General features: G+C 29.3%; 2 long non-coding RNA genes across 5 annotated transcripts in view; one reads left to right on the top strand and one right to left on the bottom strand.

Annotated features, from left to right (window-relative positions):
- LOC111641711 overlaps positions 1-10200 on the bottom strand; it is an 85893-nt gene that overhangs the window by 5313 nt on the left and 70380 nt on the right. For 3 of the 4 annotated variants that reach the window (XR_002759454.1, XR_002759455.1, XR_002759452.1), the window contains one exon: positions 6170-6300. This is a non-coding gene — a long non-coding RNA (uncharacterized LOC111641711). Of the gene's footprint in view, positions 1-6169; positions 6313-10200 lie in introns of all 4 variants that reach the window. The other variant, XR_002759453.1, reaches the window with a different exon arrangement.
- The window catches only part of LOC111641712, a 109524-nt gene that overhangs the window by 89808 nt on the left and 9516 nt on the right, over positions 1-10200 (top strand). The gene's annotated exons all lie outside the window — the stretch shown is intronic.

Below are 10200 nucleotides of genomic sequence, written 5' to 3'. Positions count from 1 at the left end.
ATTCATATCCAGCAAGTCACTGTTAGGCATAAAAAATATTATAGTCAATGACGATCTGAACAAAGATGTACTAAAAGATTTTGTAAATTGTCAGTTTCTTTCCAATCAGAAGTTCTTAAATTGTAATTACAGTGCAATTTATTCTCATATTCACCTTCATTGTCCTGATCATCACAATTAATGAATGCAGATGAATTTACTTTCCTTTCAAATATCCTTTCAACTATAGCATTGTTTTCAAGATTATTCAGAACATTTAAAATTGATTTATTTTGGTGAAACATTTCTTTTCATCTGAATTTTGAAAAGCATTGTTATTTACAGCTTTGAGTCTTAAAACTCTTAATGTAGAAAGTGCATTTTCATTAATACTTTGTACTTTGATTACAATTTTTCTGTGCATCAAGATTTCCAGTTTCTTTTCTTAATCCAAAAATTAAAGTTTGGCTTCAAATTGAAATTTGCAGCATTTGGAATGAGTTCCTTTATTAGTAGCAAGAGTCGTTTGGCAAATTGGGTTGTTTTATGAGAGGATATGAACCAATACATTCCATATTGCTCAATTCTTTGCTTAAACTTTTCTGAATATTATCACAAGAATTTGAAGCAAGTTTTCCACATAAGTCCAAAAGAGAATCTGTTGGATATTCTTTTTGGTTTGGTATCTTTTGATATAGTAAGTTTTTTGGTTTAGCAACTCTTCATGCAATCTTTGCAACAGGCTTTGCCTCTGAGGTAATAGCATTCAATGATGGAGATTTAATGTCATTAACTTTTACAGTACCATCTACAAGTGTGTCTGAGTGCAGTTTTTCAACCATGAAGCGAATTCTACATTTGCAAGGAACACTCAGTCAGAGGAAAGATTGTTGTCACTAGCATTGCTTTCAATAGAAAAAGAGCTTTTAAATACTTTGATGGAATCAATGACAAGCAAATTTTATGATAAAGTAATTATTTGACAAATTTTTTTCTACAAAGTTGTTAGTTAGTTTATAAAAAATAATAAAAACAAGTCTTATATTTTTGTGTCGATTATTAATTTTAATTCTAAAATAAATAATTGACACAAAACAAAGATAAACTGTTTACTTTTGTCATTTCCAGTATTTGTTTAAAATATTAAAAAACACAGCTTCCCTATCATCAAATGTCACCACACGCCACTGACTTCTAACTCTAATTCTTAAGTTATGGTTGTATTCAAACCAAGAATAAAGTCATTGATGTCATTTATAACTGATTTCTTAAATATATTTGAAGATAAAATAAATCCAACTTTTGGAAAATAATGTAGATTCTCTTATTACTAAACTAGTTTTTGTTATTGTTATTGATTTAGTTTTTTAAACTTGGAAAAAGAAGTCAGAATCAGTCAAAAATAATGATAAACAAAAGTATTTGTTATGCAAAGAAATAAACAATATGTATAGTAATTGAAAATAATGTAGATTCTCTTATTACTAAACTAGTTTTTGTTATTGTTATTGATTTAGTTTTTTAAACTTAAACAATTACTATACATATTGTTTATTTCTTTGCATAACAAATACTTTTGTTTATCATTATTTTTGACTGATTCTGACTTCTTTTTCCAAGTTTAAAAAACTAAATCAATAACAATAACAAAAACTAGTTTAGTAATAAGAGAATCTACATTATTTTCCAAAAGTTGGATTTAATTTATCTTCAAATATATTTAAGAAATCAGTTATAAATGACATCAATGACTTTATTCTTGGTTTGAATACAACCATAACTTAAGAATTAGAGTTAGAAGTCAGTGGCGTGTGGAAGCTGTGTTTTTTATCCCTATCATGTAGAATTCGCTTCATGGTTGAAAAACTGCACTCAGACACACTTGTAGATGGTACTGTAAAAGTTAATGACATTAAATCTCCATCATTGAATGCTATTACCTCAGAGGCAAAGCCTGTTGCAAAGATTGCATGAAGAGTTGCTAAACCAAAAAACTTACTATATCAAAAGATACCAAACCAAAAAGAATATCCAACAGATTCTCTTTTGGACTTATGTGGAAAACTTGCTTCAAATTCTTGTGATAATATTCAGAAAAGTTTAAGCAAAGAATTGAGCAATATGGAATGTATTGGTTCATATCCTCTCATAAAACAACCCAATTTGCCAAACGACTCTTGCTACTAATAAAGGAACTCATTCCAAATGCTGCAAATTTCAATTTGAAGCCAAACTTTAATTTTTGGATTAAGAAAAGAAACTGGAAATCTTGATGCACAGAAAAATTGTAATCAAAGTACAAAGTATTAATGAAAATGCAGTTTCTACATTAAGAGTTTTAAGACTCAAAGCTGTAAATAGCAATGCTTTTCAAAATTCAGATGAAAAGAAATGTTTCACCAAAATAAATCAATTTTAAATGTTCTGTATAATCTTGAAAACAATGCTATAGTTGAAAGGATATTTGAAAGGAAAGTAAATTCATCTGCATTCATTAATTGTGATGATCAGGACAATGAAGGTGAATATGAGAATAAATTGCACTGTAATTACAATTTAAGAACTTCTGATTGGAAAGAAACTGACAATTTACAAAATCTTTTAGTACATCTTTGTTCAGATCGTCATTGACTATAATATTTTTTATGCCTAACAGTGACTTGCTGGATATGAATATAAATATTGTTATCCACTACATAATTTAGATAAATGAAAAAAATTCTTCATAAAATTTACTTAAAGAATTAAAACTCGCTTCAGAAAATTGTTTTTCATAATATTTAAAACTAACATTTAAAAGTGATAAAAATTCTAATATAATTTCTAATATGATAAAAATTTAATATTTAATATAATATAATTAAATATAGCTTTTAAAGAAACATACATAAAAATAACATTGAATATTCTTTACTTTTTAAATCTTAAAACAATTCACTTAGTCAAATATCTCCCTACGAGTGGTTAATGGGTAGAATCATTGGAAGTGTTATACAATATTTTGGTGTGTAGCATCCACCAACTAAACTGCGTGAGATTGTGCTCTGTAAAGTGCATGGGCGAATGCCTGTAATCTGGCTGCATGATTACACAATTCAAATATTTTTGCCATGGAAGATGTTTCATATTCAACAATACAGTGCTTCCACTGGGATATGCATACACGAATTTATATTCGAATATACAATGGAAATCTTATCATTGTTTTATACACATATAGAAATTTGTAATAAAATACATAATGCAGTTATAATAAAATACTAATTTTAATTAATTCAAACTACATTAAAATATGAAAATAATCACAATATGCATTTATATTTTAGAAAATACAAGGGAAGTGGCATTTCCACAGCTTCCATGGACAGCACACCACTGTTAGAAGATAATGAATTACACCTATCCCTTGTTTTACATGGTACTTTTTTACATGTTTTTGCTTTTACATGGTTTAAAAAAATTTAAAAACTAAATGTTGAAAATAAACTGGCTATAGTCTAAAGGAACAATTTTTAACTCCAATCTATATACCAATCCATCTTAATTATACAATATAGTTGATATTTATGGCACTAGGTGGCAGTTTTATTTCAATCTGTCAAATGGTAACCAATAAACCAATATAGGGGATTCCCCATATGCACAAAATTGCACTCATTGCACATTGAAAAATTAAAATTTTCTGGTTAAAAACATATTCATAAGTAACAAACAATTACATTATTTTTAATTACATATTTTATATCTTGAGTAATATTTGTAGGCTTATTATGTCAAAAGAAATTATAAATAAGGAAGAAGTAAAAAGAAAAGTTATATCTTTAGCAACCAAAATAAAAATTTTGGATTGTTTACAAAATGGAGAAAGAGTAATAGATGTTGCTAGATTATATATAAATAGCATAAATGAAGCTACAATAAGAACCATAAGAAAAAGTGAAAACTCAGTTAGAAAGAGTGTAGCAGCTGGGCACTAGTATGAGTATAAGCACAACTTCATATGTCAGAGATATTGCAATGGAAAACATGAGAAGGCATTAATGATTTGGCTAGAGGACCAAACTCAAAAACAGATACCAACACTATTACAAATAAAGCTTTGCGGATTTACGAAAAAATTAAAGAGCAGTTACCACTCTCTTCTTTATCTGAAAAGAAGCAGACTTTCACAGCAAGTCATGGTTGGTTCAAAAGTTAAAAATGAAGACACTCTTTACATAGTTTAAAATTAAAATGTGAACTGGCATCTGGCAATGTAGATGCAGCACAAGAATATCCAACAAAATTTACTGAGATTGTTGCCAACAATTCATATACTCCTGATTGGGTTTTTAATGCTGATGAGTCAGGGTTATTTTGGGAAAAAAATGCCAGAGAGGACCTATGTGTCTAAAATTCATAAATCAGCTAGTGATCATAAAGCAGCAAAATATCGCATAACAATTCTTTTCTGTAGCAATGCTTCAGATCATCACATTATGAAACCATTGGTTATTAACAAATCAAAAATGCCACATGTATTTAAAGCAGTGATTCTCAAACTTTTTCGATCCACCGCCCCCTTTGTTCCATAAAGTTATACCCAACGCCCCCAACCCATTTTCTCTTGTGTGAGAAAAGGATTGGAAATATTCTTAGGAAAACTTTTCTATGAATCTCACACTTTGTGCCCTTACTGTACATTGTTCTCATCATCTGGAAACCATTAAACGCAAAGTTTCCTCTTATCAGCCCCAATTTTGCCTTTGGTCACCGTTCAATACCCTGCCTCTATCATAGATCTATTCATCGCGCCAGAAGGGGGCATTATTGCTTACTTTGAGAAACGCTGAGCTAAAATAAAAGTCAATGTGTTAGAAATATTCAAGTTGTGACCTTCAATAAAAAATAAAAAATATATAAAATGTCAACATTTTATATATATTACGTCAAATTTTTATATATAGAATTTGTCTGCCGTCGCCCCTCTATATTTCCTTAACGCCCCCCAATTCTCTTTGAGCCTTCTACTGCCCCCCTGAAAGCCTCCAGCGCCCACAAGGGGGTGTTATCGTCCACTTTGATAAACGCTGATTTAAAGGAATAAATATCAACCAACTTCCTGTTTATTGAAGGGCCAATAAGAAAGCGTGGGTTATTGCCACAATTTTTAATGAATGGTTTCATGAATGTTTTATCCCAGATGCCAAAAAATATTTAAATGAAAAGAGACTGCCTTTTAAAGTGCTTTTATTAATTGACAATGCACTAGGTCATCCACAGGATCTACAGTATGAGAATATCCAAGTTATATTTTTACCAAAGAATACGACTTCATTATTACTGTCATTAGATCAGGGGATAATTTCGATGTTTAAGGCTCTGTATATAAAATGAGCCTTCACGCACATTTTAGAACAAATAGAAAATAACGAATCTTTAACAGTTATTAATGCTTGGAAAAATTTTACAATCTTACAATGTGTTAAGCATTTTGCTTTATCATATACTCGATTAAGCAATCAACACTCAATAGCTGTTGGAAGAAATTGTGGCCAAATGTAGTTAAAGATGAAGCTTCTATTTCACCATTAAAGGAAGAATATTCTCAGATAGTACAATTGGCGCATTCATTAGGTGGAGAAGGTTTCGATGATTTTACTGAAGGAGATATTGCAGAACTAGTGGCTGATAAAGAACTAAGTGAAGATGATTTAATTAACATGGCTGATAAAACTATTGATTGTGACAATGATCCTGATGAAAAAGAATTTGAATCAGTTGCATTTATAGCAAAAATCATCCATGAAGGACTCGAATTGGGAAGAAAATTCGGTAATCATTTTGTACAAAATGATTCAAATGTTGAACGGGCTCTTCAATTCCAACATGATATTAATCATTGCTTGGTTCAATATGATGAGGTCTATAAAGATCTAACAAGAAATCAGAAGCAAATGTTACCGTATTAGCCCGAATATAACGCGACCCCAAATTTAGCGCAACTCCGAAATTTTCATAAAGATATTTAGAAANATTATGATAATTAAATTTAGCATGAGATGGTGCCTAATGCCTAACTCTAATACCAAATTATCTTAAGATTATTATTATTATTATTATTATTATAGCCGCTTCTAGTCTGTTAATTCGGCTTTGGTCGCTTTAATGTTTATGGAGTTAGCCTTTGTTTCTTAAGACTAAAACTTACCTAATGGTTATACACATATTTTGTTAGGTTTTCTGATAAATCCATTTAATATTGCTGTATCACTGTTGTTGACCTGATATATATAGGAGCTCAACAGTTATTAGTGATGCATTCAGGAAAGAAGATAGATTCTGTAAAGGCAACTATAATAAATCAAAAAATTATCATATGAATGTTTTTAAATAATCTAATTTATTGTTTAATAAGCCATACAGTAAACAATGATTTTTGCAAATAAATGCTATAGTATTTAAAATTTTTGAAGGAAAAAGAAGTCAGAATCAGTCAAAAATAATGATAAACAAAAGTATTTGTTATGCAAAGAAATAAACAATATGTATAGTAATTGAAAATAATGTAGATTCTCTTATTACTAAACTAGTTTTTGTTATTGTTATTGATTTAGTTTTTTAAACTTAAACAATTACTATACATATTGTTTATTTCTTTGCATAACAAATACTTTTGTTTATCATTATTTTTGACTGATTCTGACTTCTTTTTCCAAGTTTAAAAAACTAAATCAATAACAATAACAAAAACTAGTTTAGTAATAAGAGAATCTACATTATTTTCCAAAAGTTGGATTTAATTTATCTTCAAATATATTTAAGAAATCAGTTATAAATGACATCAATGACTTTATTCTTGGTTTGAATACAACCATAACTTAAGAATTAGAGTTAGAAGTCAGTGGCGTGTGGTGACATTTGATGATAGGGAAGCTGTGTTTTTTAATATTTTAAACAAATACTGGAAATGACAAAAGTAAACAGTTTATCTTTGTTTTGTGTCAATTATTTATTTTAGAATTAAAATTAATAATCGACACAAAAATATAAGACTTGTTTTTATTATTTTTTATAAACTAACTAACAACTTTGTAGAAAAAAATTTGTCAAATAATTACTTTATCATAAAATTTGCTTGTCATTGATTCCATCAAAGTATTTAAAAGCTCTTTTTCTATTGAAAGCAATGCTAGTGACAACAATCTTTCCTCTGACTGAGTGTTCCTTGCAAATGTAGAATTCGCTTCATGGTTGAAAAACTGCACTCAGACACACTTGTAGATGGTACTGTAAAAGTTAATGACATTAAATCTCCATCATTGAATGCTATTACCTCAGAGGCAAAGCCTGTTGCAAAGATTGCATGAAGAGTTGCTAAACCAAAAAACTTACTATATCAAAAGATACCAAACCAAAAAGAATATCCAACAGATTCTCTTTTGGACTTATGTGGAAAACTTGCTTCAAATTCTTGTGATAATATTCAGAAAAGTTTAAGCAAAGAATTGAGCAATATGGAATGTATTGGTTCATATCCTCTCATAAAACAACCCAATTTGCCAAACGACTCTTGCTACTAATAAAGGAAGTTTGTGTGAAAAATCCAATTTTGATTTTTCACAACTCATTCCAAATGCTGCAAATTTCAATTTGAAGCCAAACTTTAATTTTTGGATTAAGAAAAGAAACTGGAAATCTTGATGCACAGAAAAATTGTAATCAAAGTACAAAGTATTAATGAAAATGCAGTTTCTACATTAAGAGTTTTAAGACTCAAAGCTGTAAATAGCAATGCTTTTCAAAATTCAGATGAAAAGAAATGTTTCACCAAAATAAATCAATTTTAAATGTTCTGAATAATCTTGAAAACAATGCTATAGTTGAAAGGATATTTGAAAGGAAAGTAAATTCATCTGCATTCATTAATTGTGATGATCAGGACAATGAAGGTGAATATGAGAATAAATTGCACTGTAATTACAATTTAAGAACTTCTGATTGGAAAGAAACTGACAATTTACAAAATCTTTTAGTACATCTTTGTTCAGATCGTCATTGACTATAATATTTTTTATGCCTAACAGTGACTTGCTGGATATGAATATAAATATTGTTATCCACTACATAATTTAGATAAATGAAAAAAATTCTTCATAAAATTTACTTAAAGAATTAAAACTCGCTTCAGAAAATTGTTTTTCATAATATTTAAAACTAACATCTACAGATTTTGTGAGTAAATNTTTCTAATATGATAAAAATTTAATATTTAATATAATATAATTAAATATAGCTTTTAAAGAAACATACATAAAAATAACATTGAATATTCTTTACTTTTTAAATCTTAAAACAATTCACTTAGTCAAATATCTCCCTACGAGTGGTTAATGGGTAGAATCATTGGAAGTGTTATACAATATTTTGGTGTGTAGCATCCACCAACTAAACTGCGTGAGATTGTGCTCTGTAAAGTGCATGGGCGAATGCCTGTAATCTGGCTGCATGATTACACAATTCAAATATTTTTGCCATGGAAGATGTTTCATATTCAACAATACAGTGCTTCCACTGGGATATGCATACACGAATTTATATTCGAATATACAATGGAAATCTTATCATTGTTTTATACACATATAGAAATTTGTAATAAAATACATAATGCAGTTATAATAAAATACTAATTTTAATTAATTCAAACTACATTAAAATATGAAAATAATCACAATATGCATTTATATTTTAGAAAATACAAGGGAAGTGGCATTTCCACAGCTTCCATGGACAGCACACCACTGTTAGAAGATAATGAATTACACCTATCCCTTGTTTTACATGGTACTTTTTTACATGTTTTTGCTTTTACATGGTTTAAAAAAATTTAAAAACTAAATGTTGAAAATAAACTGGCTATAGTCTAAAGGAACAATTTTTAACTCCAATCTATATACCAATCCATCTTAATTATACAATATAGTTGATATTTATGGCACTAGGTGGCAGTTTTATTTCAATCTGTCAAATGGTAACCAATAAACCAATATAGGGGATTCCCCATATGCACAAAATTGCACTCATTGCACATTGAAAAATTAAAATTTTCTGGTTAAAAACATATTCATAAGTAACAAACAATTACATTATTTTTAATTACATATTTTATATCTTGAGTAATATTTGTAGGCTTATTATGTCAAAAGAAATTATAAATAAGGAAGAAGTAAAAAGAAAAGTTATATCTTTAGCAACCAAAATAAAAATTTTGGATTGTTTACAAAATGGAGAAAGAGTAATAGATGTTGCTAGATTATATATAAATAGCATAAATGAAGCTACAATAAGAACCATAAGAAAAAGTGAAAACTCAGTTAGAAAGAGTGTAGCAGCTGGGCACTAGTATGAGTATAAGCACAACTTCATATGTCAGAGATATTGCAATGGAAAACATGAGAAGGCATTAATGATTTGGCTAGAGGACCAAACTCAAAAACGGATACCAACACTATTACAAATAAAGCTTTGCGGATTTACGAAAAAATTAAAGAGCAGTTACCACTCTCTTCTTTATCTGAAAAGAAGCAGACTTTCACAGCAAGTCATGGTTGGTTCAAAAGTTAAAAATGAAGACACTCTTTACATAGTTTAAAATTAAAATGTGAACTGGCATCTGGCAATGTAGATGCAGCACAAGAATATCCAACAAAATTTACTGAGATTGTTGCCAACAATTCATATACTCCTGATTGGGTTTTTAATGCTGATGAGTCAGGGTTATTTTGGGAAAAAAATGCCAGAGAGGACCTATGTGTCTAAAATTCATAAATCAGCTAGTGATCATAAAGCAGCAAAATATCGCATAACAATTCTTTTCTGTAGCAATGCTTCAGATCATCACATTATGAAACCATTGGTTATTAACAAATCAAAAATGCCACATGTATTTAAAGCAGTGATTCTCAAACTTTTTCGATCCACCGCCCCCTTTGTTCCATAAAGTTATACCCAACGCCCCCAACCCATTTTCTCTTGTGTGAGAAAAGGATTGGAAATATTCTTAGGAAAACTTTTCTATGAATCTCACACTTTGTGCCCTTACTGTACATTGTTCTCATCATCTGGAAACCATTAAACGCAAAGTTTCCTCTTATCAGCCCCAATTTTGCCTTTGGTCACCGTTCAATACCCTGCCTCTATCATAGATCTATTCATCGCGCCAGAAGGGGGCGTTATTGCTTA

The sequence above is a fragment of the Centruroides sculpturatus genome, unplaced genomic scaffold (genome assembly GCF_000671375.1).
Source record: "Centruroides sculpturatus isolate CEXI.00-Female unplaced genomic scaffold, Cexi_2.0 scaffold52, whole genome shotgun sequence".
Lineage (NCBI taxonomy): Eukaryota > Metazoa > Arthropoda > Arachnida > Scorpiones > Buthidae > Centruroides > Centruroides sculpturatus.
The sequence above is the reverse complement of the archived record's forward strand: the minus strand, read 5'-3'. Positions and strand labels throughout refer to the sequence as shown.